General features: G+C 39.3%; 1 long non-coding RNA gene across 1 annotated transcript in view; it reads left to right on the plus strand.

The window, feature by feature from the left end:
- LOC132653490 (uncharacterized) overlaps positions 1-16627 on the plus strand; it is a 28947-nt gene that overhangs the window by 6334 nt on the left and 5986 nt on the right. Inside the window, exon 3 of the long non-coding RNA XR_009591219.1 lies at positions 15798-15858. This is a non-coding gene — a long non-coding RNA (uncharacterized LOC132653490). The remainder of the gene's footprint in view (positions 1-15797; positions 15859-16627) is intronic.

Consider the following 16627-nt stretch of genomic DNA (forward strand, 5'->3'; position numbering starts at 1 on the left):
TGATGAAATTTTACTGATGGGTTACAGTGTAATTTTAAAGCTTTGTCTTACCACCATTATTTGTATTCTATACTGTTAACCTGCATGCCTTCAAGTGTCTGCCTTTTTTTTTTTTTACTTTCTTCACATAAACATGTGCCTTAATACCATTTCTTCATATTATTTAACAACTGAACCCAACCAAACTTTCAAAACTCATTCTTTTTATCTTCGGATTCTATTTTCATACCTGTGTTGGGAACCTCCAACCTGTTCAAGGTCATAGGTTGTAGATGCTTAGTGTATTAATCTTATAGGACATGTTCTTTGACCTATTAGATCGTTTAAATGCATGTTAACATAATTTTAAAATACGTGAGTTTTTAACACTTTTCTGTGTAATTGTGATTTATTGAAAGTCCCGTCAATCAGAGATGAGGCTAACATGCCACTGCCAACACACATCCACAATACGAGTGATCAAGAATGTATGCTTGAGGCGTCCCACACTTGCCTCTGTGGCTTTTGCCAAGTCCTTAAACACATTTAACAGTTTTAGTAAGCATTTTGGTTTACCCACCTGAGACTATAGTGAAAAACATGAGTGCTGCCTTTGCCAGGCCACTATGGTCCTTTGAGCTCTGTAAAAGGAAATGGTTAAAAAAGTATAGAAGTTTTATGATAGAGAGTTTTGTGATAGGCCACAACAGCTGCTTACAGAAAATGGCTTTCTGAGACCTCCTAGCTCCAAGATAAGAATGAACCCTCCATTTAAATAAAGAAAAATATATTTGAGAATTCTTATGTATTAAAATTTATTTCAAGAAAACCCCAGTTTATTCAATGATCATGAAGGAGCATAAATTTGTTTATTACAAAGGCATGCTTGACTTTTCATGCATTTATAGAACTCATTCATTCAACTGATAGTGTATGTTGTCACACCTCATAAAAATTTGTACCATCTTTTAAAAAGGGCAGGAATCAATGCATACCTACACGAATTGTGAGTAATTTTGGACTAGGCACACACACACACACACACACACACACACACACACCATAGTCTTCTTTAAAACCAAAAGATTCAAGAAGGTTCAAGAACTTAAAATAACCTTTAAAATCAAAAGATTAAAAAAAGGATCAAGGAATTACTGTCAAATATAACATTTAAAATGCAACTTAGTAACAGTGTGTGCATACATCACACTGAGTGAGGGAGTTTATTTTATAAATTGGGGAGATATCTAAAGTCTTTTTGGCCTCTGTGGTGCTATACACCATGTCGGAGAACTAATTTCCTCAATGGTTCCCCTGCGGCCAGAGGAGTTAATGCAGCCCTCAACACACTGGATTCAGTTCCAGGATGTAATTTACACACTGGGATAATCGGGATGAACATAGATTTTTTCCCCAAAATCTATTAAACTTTGAATTATTCACGAAGGATAGATTACCAAGCTGTACAGATTAACAATAAACAATCTACTGAAGAACCTTAAAGTTATTTCCATCTTAAAATTTTTACTTTCTTGTTTATTTGCAATTTATTCACTTTGTATCTTGATTGTAGCCCCTTTCCTCACCCCTCCTGGTCCTACCCTTCCTCCCTTTCCACCCCATTCCCCTCCCCTAGACCACTGAAAAGGAGAGTCCTCCTCCTTTACTACCTGACCCTAGCCTATAAATTCTTATCAGGGCTGCCCTCTTCTTTTGTATCCCAGCAAGCCCCCCACCCCCACCCCAACCCGCCTTGCCATTTTCTCTCCCTTGCCAGGAGAAAGCAAGCAACTAAGTTCATATCAGAGAAAGCCCATGGTCCCCTTACTAGGGAACTCACTTGGAGACGGAGCTACCATGGGCTACATTTGAGCAGGGTGTCTAGGTCCTCTCCATACATGGTTCTTGCTTGGTATGTAAGTCTCTGCAGGCCCCCAAGATCCAGATATTTTTTTTTCGTATCCTTGTGGAATTCTTGTCCCCTCTGGGTCCTTCTCTCTCTCTCTTCTTCCATAATATTTCCTGTGCTCTGCCCAAGTTTGGCTGTGAGTCTGTGCATCTGCTTAGACCCCTACTGGGTGAAGACTTGTAGAGGACATTTGTGGTAGGCTCCAGTCCTGTTCCCTTTCTTTCACTGCTTCCATTGTCTATCCTGTTTGCCCTTCTGAAAGAGAATGAGGCATCAACCAAAGACCATGCATAGAGAGGACCTAGACCCCCCTGTTTAGATGTAGCCCAGAGACAGCTCAATTACCATGTGGATTCCCAAGTAAGGGGAGAAACAGTCTCAGGCATGAGCCCAGTTGCCTGTTCCTTGATTACACCTCCCTGGTAGGGTGACCTGGCCAGCCATCAGAAGAGGATTCACCAGTCCTGATGGGGCCTGACAGGCTAGGGTCAGACAGTAGCAGAAGACAATTTTTCCCTATCAGTGGACTAGGGAGGAGGGATAGGGAAGGAAGAGGGAGAGAGGGTAGGACCTAGAGGAGAAGCGGGGAGGAGGCTGCAACCAGGATACAAAAATGAATAAATTGTAAATAATAGCAGTAAAAATAATAATAGTAATAATAACAAAAGCATCATCCCTAGGGTCCTCCTTGTTTAGCTTCTTTAGGTCTGTAAGTTTTAGTATTTTAATTCTATATTATGTGGCTAATATCTTCTTATAAGTGAACATATACCATGTCTGTCTTTTTGCTTCAGGATGATATATTTTTTTTTCAATGCAGTTTATTCAGAAACCTTGAACAATCCTCGGACCCTGGGGAAAGCCAGCCCACAGCTTAAATAGCCTCTGGGTAGCCAACCCAGGCGTGGCACGTGGGCAATGCAGATAGGTCCACATACATGGAAGCAAGCCAGATCCTCAGCCTTAGCCAAATGTGGAATTGTTCATGACAGAGAGCACTCACCATCGGGAAGGTGGAAGGCGGAAACCAGCTCCATCTTTAAGGCATAGCATTCCGCAGCTCTCTACAGTTCCCCCTTTTTGTTTTAGACGCATCAGGCAAGAGTAGAGGTCTGATCTCTGATATTAGAAATAAATTGGGACTTTGTACCAATGTTCGTTTAGGTGTCATCCACCCAAAGAGCATCAGACCCCTCTGATACCTTTTTCTCAGAGGCGGGACCTGGGGCATCAACCCGCATGCAACCAGACATGCTCTTCTCTGGGTCCAAAGCGGCTGACCCTGAGTGCAGTGCTTAGCCTCGCATCCTGAGCGTAACATTTTAGCTTTTTATGGTATTCAACCATGCTTGGGGAGAATGTCCTGCTTCAATGGCTGTAAAGGCCTGAATGATCAAGGCTGCATCACACTGTTGTGAGACTCTAATCTTGCATATATACCACAGGCAAACCAAGGAGACCAACACCAGAAGGCCTGCTAATGCTCCCATGCTAGCCCATTCCTTCAGATGATTCATGGCTGCAGCAATCCATGATGATAATCCTGTGGCTAGTCCTGCGTCCTCTCTGGTAGAATTTACTGTGACAATGGCCACTCTCAGCTGCTCCATCGTAGTATCGAATTCTCCAGTCCAATTACCTAAAATATAGCTAGACAATTGTTTAGACAGATTTGCAGCACAGGAAAAATTCTCATGTTATATGCTAGTGACTCAAAGTCCAGCATATTTTCATTGACAGCCAAGTTGAGCGATTTGCCATAGGGTATCAATTTGCTCCTGCACGAGGTCAATCCTCTGATTGAACACCATCAAGCTTCCTTTTAGTTGAGCATGAATTCCTTTATGTACAACTAAGGTATGAGCTACATTGGCTAAATGATTGTCCAGGGTCTGAGCAGTCTGCCCAGTATGACTCATGGCTAATGCCCTGGTGGTAGCTCCAACAGCCGCCAATGAGATGGTAGTAACAATGGTGGCTGTAGTTCCAAGATCCCTTTTCTGTCTGAAGAGAGTCATAGCGTGAGGGGCATCAACGGGCACAGGCACGCAGTGAGGCATGCGAGTAACCAGGGCATACCTAAATTTACTAGCATTCCAGCATTGGGCAAAAAAGCAAGTATCATTACCACAATTACTTGGCTCTATCTGGCTAATAATGAATAAAAATGGGGGATATAGACAAACAGGTGTGGGCTTATAGGAAATATTATGAGAAGCCTTAACCCCCTCGTTGGAACATCCTGCGTCAGTTCTAGAACTAGCAGTGGTGGTGTCCGAGGTCTGAGTAGGTTCAGGAGACCTTTGCCCCCAGGGGCGAGACGTGCTCCATGCCAATTGACTAACTCCATGTTTTCCTCCACTTTTGAAAGTCATTTAAGGTTCTTAAATTATTTTTTTCCCTTTTTTTAAAATTTTTCATCAATTACACTTTATTCATTCTGCATCCCCCCATAAGCCCCTCCCTCCTCCCCTCCCACTCCCACCCTCCCTCCTCCCTCTGCTTGCATGCCACTGCCCAAGTCCACTAATAGGGGAGGTTCTCCTCTCCTTTCTGATCTTAGTCTGTCAGTTCACATCAAAAGTGGCTGCATTGTCCTCTACTATGGCCTGGTAAGGCTGCTCCCCCCTAGAGGGAGGTGATCAAAGAGCAGGCCAATCAGATTATGTCAGAGGCAGTCCCTCTTCACATTACTATGTAACCCAATTGGACTCTGAACTGCTCTGGGCTACATCTGTGCAGGGGTTCTGGGTTATCTCCATGAATAGTCCTTGGTTGGAGTATGAGTCTCTGGGAAGTTCCCTGTGTTCAAATTTTCCTGTTCTGTTGTTCTCCTTGTGGAGACCCTGTCCTCTCCAGCTCTTACTATTTCCCAGTTCTTACCTACAGGATGATCTTTTCTAGTTCCATCCATTTGCCTGCAAATTTCATGATTTCCCTGTTTTTAATGGCTAAATAGTATTCCATTGTATAAATGTACCACAGTTTCTCTATCCATTTTAAGTTGATGGACATGTAGGTTGTTTCCAGATTCTGGTTATTATGAATTAAGCTTCTATGAATGTAGTTCAGCCAATGTCTTTGTTGTATGTTGGGGAATCTTTTGGGTATATGTCCTGGAATGGTAGAGCTGGGTCTTGAGGTAGTGCCATTCCCAGCTTTTTGAGAAAGTGCTAGATTGATTTCCTAAGTGATTGTGCAAGTTTGCATTCCCACTAGCAATGGAGGAGGGTTCCCCTTTCTTCACATCCTCTCCAGCATGTGTTGTCACTTAAGGTTTTGGTCTTAGCCATTCTGATCAGTGTAAGATGGAACCTCAGAGCAGTTTTAATTTGCAATTCCCTGTTGAGAATTTCTTTAAGTGTTTCTCCACCATTTAATATTTCTCTATTGAGAATTCGATGTTTAGCTCTAAAAATTTAGTACCCATTTTTTAATTGATTTATTTGGTATGTTGGTGTTTCATTTCATGAGTTCTTTATACATTCTGGATATTAGCCCTCTGTCAGATACAGGGTTGGTGAAGATCTTTCCCCAGTCATAGTTTGTCATTTTGTTCTGTTGACAATGCCCTTTGCTTTCCAGTTTCATGAGGTCTCATTTATTGATTGTTGATCACAGAGGCTGATGTTCTTTTCAGGAAGTTGTCTCTTGTGCCAGTGAGTTCAAAACTCTTCTCCACTTTTTAGCTGTACTTTAGAGCTGCAGTAACAAAAACTGCATGGTACTAGCATAGAAACAGGATTGGTGGGTCAATGGAATTGAAGACTCAGAAATAAACCCACATACCTACGGATACCTGATTTTTGACAATGGAAAAAAGATGGCATCTTCAACAAATGGTGTTGTTCTAACTGGATGTCTACATGTATAAAAATGAAAATAGATTCCTGTTTATCACAGTGCACAAAATTAAAGTTCAAGTGTATCAAAGACCATACATATTAAAGTTATTTTTTATAGTAGATGGCATTGTAGATTTTAGAGAGACATAAAATATTGTATCAAATTTAAGTAAGATTTTAAAATTTATTAAGAAAGCATCAGTTTATTTGATTGAATATGTTAGACCTAAAAGAGAAAGACCAAAGTTTGGCTTAATGATATTTAAAATATTTATATATATTTAATAATATTTTTATTATTGTTAATAATAATTAGAGATTACATTGATTTCTCTCTATTTACAGAATATTAGAAAGTTACTGGTTTACACAGGTAGAGGAAAAGTTTTAGTTTTATTCTGAACTCTATGATATGGAAATGGTATAAATGTGGAAGAAAATTTCATGTAGTTGTACAAAAATGTGTTTTATTCTTTCTTTTTACTGTGCCAGTTTTCATAAACAGGGTGGAAACTACTGTGTGGTTTCTATTTAAAGAAATTTCTTTTAGAATGTGGATTTTCATTTGTTTTCTGTCTTTTCCATGCTGAGGCACACTGTGGCTTTGCATCACAAACATCATTAACAGTAGTTCATTACTGTAGGGACTTCACATACTTACCTGAACCCTCTTGATTATGACCTATCAAGGGGGGGTAAAGCTCCTACATTATGGAAAGATTTGTTAATTTTGACTTGCCTTCTAGAAGATGGGGCACTTCCGATAACATTTTATTCACCATCATTGTTAAAAAATTTAAGGTACATTTCTCTCCATGAATATAGTCTTTAATATTTAATAGATGCAACTGATGATTTGTTTAAGAAACTATCTGTATAGCACTATTCACATCCTATCTGAAAAAAAAAACAAACAACACCTAAACAACCAACAAGAAAACACCTTAATCAACTCACATTTGGATTTAGGTCAAGCTATACCTCTTTGGACCATCATGAAAAGTCATTGTTAATTTTACTTTTTATATTTTCATCTCGTGGTTGATTGAGCAGAAGAGGAATATGAAATAATACATTTCTGTGGGATTTTTCTATCAATGAAGTCAGGGCCAAGGGAGTCTCTTCTGCTAGGACTCTAAACATTAGGGAGACTTGCTGTTTGACACAGTGCAGGTTATCTGGGATCTCAGACTACGCTTATACATAGCCAACTTGCTGATAAGTAACCTACCTCCTTGGTCATGGACTTGGCTTGTCTCTTAAGAGAGCTCCACAGTGGGAGGGACAAAAACATGCATTGGAGGCCATAGTTTATCTCTCAGAATGTATGGATCTGACAGGCTCAATTCAAGGAAAACAATTGAAGAGCTCATGCTGTAATCTTACTTTTTTTTTTTTTTCCAGCCTTCTGGCCTTCTTTCCTTTAATAAAATCCACATGTTGTGACACTGAGAAAAGCTCAAATAAGATGTTTTCTATTACAAACAAAAGTGTGAACATTAGTCAAAATTCATGTGTGAAATAAAGACAAAAGTCTGAGCAAATGCTCATCCAAAAATAATAATAGTGTCTAGATAAAGACTTTCAAAAATTAGAGGAATAGCTAAGTTTAGATGTTCTCCATGTATGGAGTTGAAGAGATGGCTCCTTCCCACTCTACACAGAAGATAGTGTGCCTGGTCTCTAAGAAGTGAACAGACAGAGTTAGAAGATCTAATGGATATTCTTTGCCTAAGAAGACATGAAATTTAAAACTAGGTATATAGTAAAGGTCCTGAAAAAGCCTGGTCAATGCTTTGATACTTCTTGTCTAATACTAGTAACAGTGTCCTTTATGACAATTAACAGCCACAGTTCTTATGGGAAATGTATTGTTATCCAAGATCTGAAATATGGTTTTATTCAATATAAAGTAACATAAATTAAATTTCAAGTGTTTACAATAAACATGTAGAGGATATTAAAGATGTAATTCATGGAAAATGCCTAATTTATAAGATACATACAATGAAAAAAAAAGATACATACAATGAGAGAAAATGCAGTTTTGAAAATATTATCCATCACTCATGTATATGATGCATTTAATATATATATAATATAAATAAAATATTTATATTTTCTGTAGAACATAAACTATATGCACTATAATGCATATATTTTACAATTAACTTATTTCAGTTACTTTTTATTTGATTAGTCATTATAACATGTATCATTACATTCATTAAAAATTTCTACTATTTTAATGTGAATCCCCTACAATGTCTATTGTCTTTGAGTATAATACAATTGAGATCTGTCCATGCCTTTATGTTGTATACAGTAGAAACTATTATATTACACTGCAGAGCAATTACTTTCCTAGATATGCCAAGTTATTTTTTCCCATTTTGGGAAATGAATTTTATTGGTAGTGTAATGAACAAGGAACTATTAATTTGCAACAAAATCCTGTCTCTGTCATCCCTAAGTTGCCTTCTAAGCCCACCAGCTCTCTTCCACTTATGCTGAATGTGACTGTTGGTGGTCACACTGGTGGCAACTCCCTTTAGTGTAATGCAAAGGTGGCATCATTACTTTTGTGCGTTGTAAAAGGGAGGAGCACTAAATCCAAGTAGGTCTGAGAATCCCATAGAGATAGCAGAATTCATGCTTCCTTGTGAACAGAGGCTAATCTTATAATGTGCTCTTTCTGTCATCAGAAACTAGTTTTCTATTCCCTAATTTTACAAGAGTCCTATATTCAAAATAAGCCTTGAAATTTTACTGGACAATTGCTGATGCATATTTTTTGTAAAGAAATTATATTTATATATTTATTTATTACAATGTAATCACTTTGTATTCCTGCTACAGACCCCTTCCTCATCTCCTCCCAGTCCCACCAACCCTATATCTTCTTCCTCTATGCCCCTTCCCAAGTACCCTGATAGGGGAGGTCCTCCTCCCCTTCTGTCTGACCCTAGCCCATCAGGTCTCATCAGGACTGTCTGCAGTGACTTCCTCTGTGCCCTGGCAAGGCTGCACCTCCGAGGGAGTGGTGTTCAAAGAGTTGGCCACTGAGTTCATGTCAGAGACAGCTCCTGTAACCCTTACTAGGGAAACCACTTGGAAACTGAGGAGCCTATGGGCTTCCTTTGAACAGGGGGTCTAAGTCCTCTCCATGCATGATCTTTAGTTTGAGTATCGGTCTCTGCATGCTCCTTTGGGCCCAGGTATTTTAGCACTGTTGTTCTCCTTGTTCCTGTCCCCTCCAGGTCTTTCTGTCTCCCTCTTCTTCCATAAGGATTCCAGCCCACGGCCCAAAGTTTGCCTCAGTCTCAGTATTTTCTTTGATACCCTGGTGGGCAGAGTCTCTTAGAGGTCCTCTGTGAAAGGCTCTTGTCCTGTTCCTTGTCTTCTACTTCTGAAGTCTATCCTGTTTACCTTTCTGAATGTGGATTAAGTATCTTCCCTAGGATCCTTCTTGTTGCTTAGCTTCTTTAGGGCTATAGATTTTAGTATGTTTATCCTATATTATACAGATAATATCCACTTATAAGTCAGCATATATCGTGTGTCTTTCTGTTTCTGGGTTAACTTACTCAGGATGATCTTTTCTAGTTTCCATCATTTGCCTGAAAATTTCATGATTTCCTGTCATGATGCATGTTTTTAATTATAGGAATACTTAAAAAACTCAAGAATTACTGTTTAACAAATGCTAATCAATAATACTGCTTTCTTGTTTTTTGTAATTTCTATATTTTTATTACATTTTTAGTTTTTATATTAAGTACAGTTTATTCACTTTGTTTCCCAGCTGTAGCCCCCTCCCTCCTACTCTCCCAATCCTACCCTCTCTTCTTTCCTTATCTCCTCCTATGCCCCTTTACAAGTCCACAGATATGGGAGCTCCTCCTCCCCTTCCATCTGACCCTAGCTTATCTGGTCTCATCCAAACTGGCTGCAATGTCCTCCTCTGTGACTTGGCAAGGCTGCTACCCCATCCTGGGGAGGAGTTCAAAGAACTAGGACCTGAGTTCAGGTCAGAGATCATTCCTGTTCCCCTTAATAAGGTACCCATTTGGACACTTAGCTGCCATGGGCTACATCTGAGCAAGGTTATATCCATGAATGGTCCTCAGTTGGATTATCAGTCCCAGAAAAGATGCTTGTACCCAGATATTTTGGCTCTGTTGCTATGCTTGTGGATTTCCTGTCCTCTCCAGGTCTTACTATCTCCCCCTTCTTTCCTAAGATTCCCTGCACACTGGCCAAAATTTTTTATGATTCTCATTATCTGCTTTTATACAATGCTAGGTAGAGTCTTTCAGAAGCCCTCTGTGGTACGCTCCTGTCCTGTTTCCTGTTTTCTCCTCCTTCCAATGTACATCCTGTTTGCCTTTCTGAGTGAGAATTGATCATCTCACCTAGGGTCCTCCTACTAGCTTACCTTCTTTAAGTGTACAGATTTTTGTAGGTTTATCCTATCTTATAGGTCTAGTATCCACTTATAAGTGAGTATATACCATGTGTCTTTCTGTTTCTGGGATATCTCACTCAGGATGATCTTTTCTAGTTCCCAACATTTGCCTGCAAATTTTATGATTTCCTCACTTCTGATTGCTGAGTAGTATTTATTGTGTAAATGTACCACAAATTCTGAATCCATTCCTCCACTGAGGGACATCTGGGTTGTTCCATGTTCTGCCTACTACAAATGAGCTGCTATGAACATGTTTGAACAAATTTCCTTGTTGTGTATTTGAGCATATTTTGGATATATGCCTAAGAGTGGTATAGCCAGATTTTGAGGAAACACTATTCAATTTTTTTTCCTCTTGGAAACACTATTCTTAATTGTCTGAGAAAGTGCCAGTTTGATTTCCAAAGTGATTGTACAAGTTTACATTCCACCAGCATTGGAGGAGGGTTCCTCTTTCTCCATATCCTCTCCAGCATATATTATCACTTGAGTTTCTGATCTTAGCAATTCTGATAGGTGTCAGGTGTAATCTCAGGGTCGTTTTGATTTGCATCTCCCCAATGACTAAGGATGTTGAGCATTTCTTTAAGTGTTTCTCTGCCATTCTATATCCCTCCACAGAGAATTCTCTGTTTGTCTCTGTACTCCATCTTTTTAATTGGATTACTTGATTTTTTTGCTTTTTTTTTTTCAATGCAGTTTATTCAGGAACCTTGAACAATCATCTGACCCTGGGTAAAGCCAGCCCACTTTAAATAGCCTCTGGGTAGCCAACCTCAGCATGCCACGTGGGCAATGCAGATAGGTCCACATACATGGAAGCAAGCCAGATCCTTGGCCTTAGCCAAATGTGGAGTTGTTCGTGACAGAGAGCACTCACCATCGGGAAGGTGGAAGGCGGAAACCAGCTCCATCTTTCAGGCGCGGCATTCCGCAGCTCTCTACAGTTCCCCCTTTTTGTTTTAGACGCATCAGGCAAGAGTAGAGGTCTGATCTCTGATATTAGAAATAAATTGGGACTTTGTACTGATGTTCATTTAGGTGTCATCCACCCAAAGAGCATCAGACCCGTCTGATACCTTTTTCTCAGAGGCGGGACCTGGGGCATCAACCCGCATGCAATCAGACTTGCTCTTCTCTGGGTACGAAGCGGCTGCCCTCTGTCAGATATAGGGTTAGTAAAGATCCTTTCCCAGTCTGTAGGCTATTGTTTTGTTCTGACCACAGTGTCCTTTGCTTTACAGAAGTTTTTCTGCTTCATGAGGTCCTATTTATTGATTATTGCTCTTAGAACCTGTGCTATTGGTGTTCTGTTTAGGGAGTTGTCTCATGTACCAATGAGATCTAGGCTCTTCCCCACTTTTTTTTTTTTTAACCGATTCAGTGTGTCTGGTTTTATGTTGAGGTCTTTGATCCACTTGGACTTTAGTTTTGTCCAGTGGGATAAATTTGGATCTATTTACATTTTTCTACATGTAGACATCCAGTTAGTCCAGATGCTACCTTTTTTCCATTGTGTGGTTTTGGCATCTTACACCCACCAGAATGGCTAACATCAAAAACTCAAGTGACAACATATGATAGAAAGGATGTGGAAAAAACGGGAACCCTTCTCCATTGCTGGTGGAAATATACACTTGTACAACCACTTTGGAAATCAGTCTGGTGCTTTCTCAGACAATTAGGTATAGTGCTACCTCAAGATCCAGCTATACCACTCCTAGGCATATATCCAAAATATGCCCAAGTATACAAGAAGACATTTGCTCAACCACTTTTGTAGCAGCCTTATTTGTAATAGCCAGAAGCTGTAAACAACCCAGATACCCCTCAGTTGAGGAAATTGTGATACATTGACACAATGGAATATTACTCAGCAATTAAAAACAAGAAAATCAGGAAATTTGCAGGTAAATGGTGGGAACTGGAAAAAAAATCATCCCAAGTGAGGTATCCCAGAATCAGAAAGACACACAGGGTATGTACTCACTCATAAGTGGATATTAGACATATAATATACAGTAAATCTACTAAAATCTGTACACCTAAAGAAACTGTTCAAAAAAGAGGACTTTGGCTAAGATTCTTAATCCTAATTCAGAAAGGCAAAGAGGATGTACATCTAAACAGGGAGAAAACAGGGAACAGGACAGAAACCTACCACAGAGGGCCTCTGAAAGACTCTACCCTGCAGGGTATCAAAGCAGATGCTGAGACTTATAACCAAACTTTGGGCAGAGCACAGGGAATCTTATCAAAGAAGTGGGTAAGACCTGGAGTTGACAGAAGCTCCAAAAGTAGGGCAACAGAACCAAAAATCTGGGCACAGGGGTCTTTTCTGAGACTGATACTCCAACCAAGGACCATATATGGAGATAACCTAGAACCCCTGCACAGATATAGCCCATGACAGTTCAGTGTCCAAGTTGATTCCATAGTAATGGGAACAGGGACTGTCTCTGACACGAATTGATTGGTCTGCTCTTTTATCACCTCCCCCTGAGAGGGGAGCAGCCTCACCAGGCCACAGAGGAAGATAATGCAGACACTCCTGATGAGACCTGATAGACCTGGATCAGAAGGAAGGGAGGAAGACTTCCCCTATCAGTGGACTGGGAGAGGGGCATGGATGGAGAAGAGAGAGGGAGGGTAGGATTGGAAAGGGAGGCTTGAGGGAGCTACAGGTAGGAAACAGTGAATAAACTGTAATTAATAAAAATATAATTAAAAAGAGAAAAAATCAGGGGGTCCTGCATAGACTGATAAATCACCATGCATGGAGAGGACCTAGATCCCTTGCTCAGGGTCAGCCGCTTTGGACCCAGAGAAGAGCATGTCTGATTGCATGCGGGTTGATGCCCCAGGTCCCGCCTCTGAGAAAAAGGTATCAGACGGGTCTGATGCTCTTTGGGTGGATGACACCTAAATGAACATCTGTACAAAGTCCCAATTTATTTCTAATATCAGAGATCAGACCTCTACTCTTGCCTGATGCGTCTAAAACAAAAAGGGGGAACTGTAGAGAGCTGCGGAATGCTATGCCTTAAAGATGGAGCTGGTTTCCGCCTTCCACCTTCCCGATGGTGAGTGCTCTCTGTCACGAACAACTCCACATTTGGCTAAGGCCGAGGATCTGGCTTGCTTCCATGTATGTGGACCTATCTGCATTGCCCCCGTGGCACGCCTGGGTTGGCTACCCAGAGGCTATTTAAGCTGTGGGCTGGCTTTCCCCGGGGTCCGAGGATTGTTCAATGTTCCTGAATAAACTGCATTGGGAAAAAAAAAAAAAAAAAAAAAAGAACTGACACCAACAAACTTGAAAAACATTCAACTTATTTAACCAAAGAAATGCAAGCTGTAATAACCCTGACATTACATCACATTTCAGTCAGATGTCACTCATTAAAACGACAAATAAATTCTAGTGAAGATTTGGGCAGAAGGCAGCCATTACATATTAAGAGAGGAAATATAGCTAGCTCAGCTACTATGAAAATGAGTATGCATCTTCCTCAGAACACTGCACTTAGAATTCACTGTATAGAACAGGGTTATCACTCTTGGGTTTCTACCCAAAGACTCCAACCAACATACCATAGAGACACTTGCACAGCAATGCTTATAACAACACTTCTCATAATACCTGTGCTGTGGAACCAAACTTGGTGTCTGGAGAAAATGTGTTTGTGTGTATATCTATATGTATATAAACACAAACAAATACACACATATATAGAATGACTTTTGACATGAAAATGACAAAATTATGTTGTCTGTCAGAAAATGGATGCAACTGGAGACGCGTACTAAGGCAATCTCAGAAAGGCAAATACTGAATAGTTTCTCCTCACTTGTTATTCCTAGATTTTATAAAGAGGCATAAAATCACATCCATAATACACACACACACACACACACACACACACACACACACACCACACACACACACATATAACATAAAATACAAGGAAACCTATTTATGTTACTAAATAGAAGTAACACAAAGGGAGAGGGGTGACAAAGGAAGAAGTTAGAAGTACTGACGTGAAATATGCACTAAGTAAATTATGTGCCTACATGGAAATATCTTTATCTAACCCAATGCACTGTATAATAAATATATGAATTTGAAAAATATTATGAATATTTAATGTTATGATTATATCTAAAATATTCTTCTATCCAGTCTTAAAACAGACATTGGTATTCAAATAAAGAGTAATCCAGAAGACAAACAAATGAATACCATGCTTTATTTTTATTTTATAACAAATAATTGCATAAGAGACATTTAATAGGCTATTTGTCTGATGACTTTTCTGCAGTGTCTAAATGCAATGATGTACTATGAAGTTTATCTCTTCCTGTGCCTCTCTCTGTTTCTGGGAGTCCTTTGCTTAGTGAATTTTTCTGACAAATGAACAGAAAGCTCCTGCAGTTACTTTGTGGCACAAATAACTCCTTTGAAAATCTCCCCAGAGATCACTGCTAGAGCTGTTTGCTGTGTCCTAATGAGCTTTTCCTTGTTAGAACACTACATAGAGAGTGAAGACAACACTTTTAGTGGTCTTTCCTTTCTTTTCTCATGTTAGTCCTACCCCAAAATTCTGATACTAGAAATCTGATTTGCTGGTAAAGACTCTTACGCTGTCTAGGAGAATAATACATAACCTGGCAGATACACACTAGAATTCTATAGAATAAGACTGATATAATTTCACCATTTCAGAAGTGATTTTATTGTTTCACCATTGTAGCCAACTAGTGGAGAATATATTTGTTGTCATTTTTTCCCTATGGCTTATAGTGTACTTTCTTGTATTTTTATTAATTATTATTATTTATTACAATTTATTCACTTTGTATCCTGGCTGTCTTCCCCTCCCTCATCTCCTCCCAGTCCCACCCTCCATCCCTCTTCTTCCCCTATGCCCCTCTCCTAGTCCACTAACAGGGGAGGACCTCCTACCCTTATATCTGACCCTAGCCTGTCACAATCACCTAGCCTAGGTCTCACCACAATGTAAGTCAATGCTTGGTGGTTTTAATTTTTTTTAAATGATATATTGCTCATGGTTTTAAAACTTTGCATTTATAAGTGAATAAACCAGACTCAGATGACCAGAGAACCATGAATACCATGAACACTCAACAGCACCTTACCATTAGGACCTGATAACTAAAGCACCATGGACAAGTGGAACAGCAAATTGTTCAGAATAAAATAAGCTACAGGGTGCCTAGGGATTGTACTTAGAAAGTGATACTTTGATGAAAATAGACTTGAGTAAATGAAATACATTATCATGTTAGAACCAACAGCATGAAATACCTATGTTCTGGCTAGAGGGCTGCCATCTCCTTGAGTTGTCATTCTGATACAGTATATATTCAAACCATAAATCCTTTAACTGTGCTTCATACACATGGTTTAATAGACATCTGATCTTATAGAACTGAAATGTATATTTTCCCATGCAAATCTTTCCCTGTGTAATATTTCCTTATTGTTTTACTCTAATTGATTCCTATTACTCCTTTTAATTAAATCCCATAAACAGAATTTTTCATTTTATGATTGGTTTTCATTCAGGCATAGAGTCCTGCATGAAATGCTGCAAATTTGAAGGCTTGCATGAGACTTTTCAGGAGAGGTAAGTGAGGGGTGTGGCGTATGCAGAGGCAGGAATGAGGTCTGTGTGGCTATCTACATAACCAACCTATAAAGGTAGATGTTAAACTGCTAATTTATTAACTCTTTTGCAAACATGAGAAATCCAGATGTTTTTTTTTGACATGTTCATTTGAAAAGCTATAGTATTTAAAGCATGTATATTGATCACAATTGACACAGTTAATACCGCAGAAGGTATAACCACTGGGCTACAAAACCAATGTGTTAAAAAGTATTGAACGTGGACACAAAGTAGCATCTAGATCTAAGTAGCAATTTACAAGGATAAGGAAACACAGCGCCTCATTCAACCACACTACAGGGAAGCAATCAGAGCAATACCGACCGAAGGGAACTGCAGGAAAAACAACTCAATTTCTTCAAAAAATAACACAGGAGGGAAAAATAGAAGTGCTAAAGACACAACAAGATTGCACCATACATTAACCCACTGCTATGTGGAGATTTGTAACTTTAATGAGTTGATAGTTATATCAAGACATTATTGATGCTTTCATGTGGTTCTGCTCAAAAGTCACCCATGTCTTCAGACACATTAATTACACAGACAAATTTTTAGAAATAAATGTCCTGCCAACTTTAATTTGTAAGTGCTACTAGTTTACAATTATTATTTTTATATTTATTTTTACTTACTTAAGCTAGAGGATTTTAATTAAGTGATAGACATGTTATATTTTATTAGAATATATAAAAATAATGTACATTCACCACCTTGTTGTCTACTG

This window comes from Meriones unguiculatus, chromosome 4 (assembly GCF_030254825.1).
Source record: "Meriones unguiculatus strain TT.TT164.6M chromosome 4, Bangor_MerUng_6.1, whole genome shotgun sequence".
NCBI classification, from domain to species: Eukaryota; Metazoa; Chordata; class Mammalia; order Rodentia; family Muridae; genus Meriones; species Meriones unguiculatus.